Here is a 2,528-nt window from a genome sequence, read left to right on the forward strand (position 1 = left end):
TGTAAATAGGATATCATGTCCGCATCTTGTACAGCAATTAACCACTAGGAAGAATGTATGCAATGTGTTAATTATTGAAACTGTCCTACCGATTTGGTGTGAAACTGTTTCATTGCTATTTGTTTCTCAATAAAATTATGGGAAAAAAAAAACAAGAAAAAAAGAAACAAGAAAAAAAAGAAAGGGAAGGAGCAGGCACTGGTCAGCCAGGTCAGCATGGCTGTGCGCAGCGTGGTTGAGGAGCACCTCTGGGCTGCCTTGGTGGATCCTGGGGGTGTGGGAAGGCCGGGGTCAGGGCGCCCTCTCTGTAGCCTGTGGCCATCTGAGGTCTGCAGGAAGCTCTCAGAGCCAGGCTTCGTCCACAGCCAGGAGTGCAGCAGCATCCACGTTCCCGAGGCCTGGAATTCCTCCTCTGCAGGGTTCTTAAATCCAGGCATCATTCCTTTATAAGATGTAAGGAAGGCTGGGTGGAACTGCCTCAGGAAGCCACCACCATCTATTCACTTCTTGGAGAAGTCATTCTCCAACATACAGGACTAGTTGATGAGTGAGTGTGGGATGTGGCTGAGGAGCTTGCTTTTTATTTTGTTTTTTTAAACTTCTATTTATTTATTCACTTGGCACAGGCTCTCATTATATCGATCAGACTCAGTGATCCTCCTGTCTCAGCCTCCCCCGCACTGGGATTACAGGTGTGCGTCACCACGCCCAGTTCCAGGACAGACCTGGTATGCTGTACCAGGGATCCAACCCAGGTCCTTGTGCTCACCAGGCACATGCTTAGACCACTGAGCTATCTCCCCAGCCCACGAGCTCGCCTTTGAAACAAACATTCTGGATGGTTCTGACAGTCTAGATAACTTGGAAACACACTGTCCTGGTGGATGAAGACCATCCCTTCAAGCTGCTGGATATGCCTATTGGAAATACATGTCAGTATTGCCTTTGGATGTCATATCCTTCAAAAAAAGGAGAAGAAAGAAAAGGAAAAGGAGGAAGAGGAGCAAGAAGTGGGGTAGGAAAAAGACTGGATGCATTTGAATTTTGTAAACTATTGTTCCTTTTATTGTCTGTTGTTTGCCAGGAAGCTGAGAGTGCAGTCTCCTGTGCATTTACAGTGGGCATCCTCTGCACGCAGATTTCCCCTTCCTCCATTCTTGCTCTCCAACTCCAGTATTTAATAATTTGGTTGGCATTCCTTTCTGGAAACAGGCATGCTATGAATCATTCAGCATTTCATAACACAGGGACAAATAAAAGTTTTCACATCACGGGTCAATTTGTGAGAGAACAACAGTGTCTGAAGCGATGCTCATTGAAAAATAATTCTGACTGATTTTCATTCAATACAAGAATGTCAGGGTGTGTGACAGAGAAAAGTGGCCATCATTCCTAAGCCACTGTGAGCTACAGGCTTGGGGCCTGCTGAGAAAAGATTTGTTGCTTTCCTGCAAGGTGGGCGAGGTGCCTCCGTGGGTTTCCTGCACACGTTGGCCTCTTTCTGAGGAGATTGGTGGCTGCGAAGGGGTGAGCAGCACCAGCCGAAACAGGAAAACGTCTTTCCAACCTCCTGCTTCCGTGCATGGCCTGTCCGTGCAGCATCTGGGCCAGTGAGTGGGGAGATGCTTGTGCCTACTTTCCGGAGCTTTCTTGAGTGGAGCTGTAGCGCCTGGTGGCACACCCGGAGTTGGGTTCATGGTACTAAGACAGAAATGAAGAGGCAGTGACTGACACCATGCACTGCTCAAGACTGCTGGGCTTAGGTCGGGGGGCTGTGGGCCTGGCCGGCCCCTCCACGTGCCGCTGAGGGACCTTGCTCACATCACTTTATCCTCTTTCTTCCTCAGTTTTCCACTTGCCAGTGGGCAGGAACCTATGTGCCTGGCTAACTTCTGTGGGCTGTTGTGAAGACGAAGAGCTGGGGGTGATTTTATCTTAACGTTACGGGGGCACAGTTGAGAAATGCAGTTTACATGCTAAGGTACACAATGAGGTGATTTGATATATGTATACGCTGTGAAATGATCGTTGCGGTCATGCCGGCTGTCACTCATCATCTCGGACAGTGCATTTTTGTGAGAAAGCCTAAAGCCCACTCTTAGAAAATTTTGCCTGTACAATCTAGTACTTTTAGCTCTAGTCTGATGATGATTCTGTACAGTAAAGTGTTGAAGTATGGTCGTGGCCACAACTCCTACAATCAGAGTAAGAGGGTTATCATGTAGCTCTCTCCTCTTTGTACAGGAGTTCTTGAGAGAAGCAGGGTCACAGACAGCTTATAATAGCAACAGTAGCAGAAAAGATGCTAATTGTATCTCTCAGCACTGAGCTACACTTGGTGTGAGACAGGAGATAGCCTTGAGAGCCTGGCGGGGGATGGGAACTGGGGGTGGGGTGGGGGGAGCGCATGCTGCCAGTGGAATGGTTCAGGCCTCTCTGGCCCCGCCCCTCAAGCCCTGCCCTGGTCCTCTGGCCCCGCCCCTCAAGCCCTGCCCTGGTTCTCTGGCCCCGCCCCTCAAGCCCTGCCC

At 49.3% G+C, this 2,528-nt stretch overlaps 1 protein-coding gene across 2 annotated transcripts in view; it reads right to left on the reverse strand.

Moving 5' to 3' along the window:
* The window catches only part of Me3 (malic enzyme 3), a 167,545-nt gene that overhangs the window by 24,711 nt on the left and 140,306 nt on the right, over positions 1 to 2,528 (reverse strand). The window lies entirely within an intron of this gene.

This window comes from Octodon degus, unplaced genomic scaffold (genome assembly GCF_000260255.1).
Source record: "Octodon degus isolate 3935 unplaced genomic scaffold, OctDeg1.0 scaffold00049, whole genome shotgun sequence".
In the NCBI taxonomy this organism is placed as follows: domain Eukaryota; kingdom Metazoa; phylum Chordata; class Mammalia; order Rodentia; family Octodontidae; genus Octodon; species Octodon degus.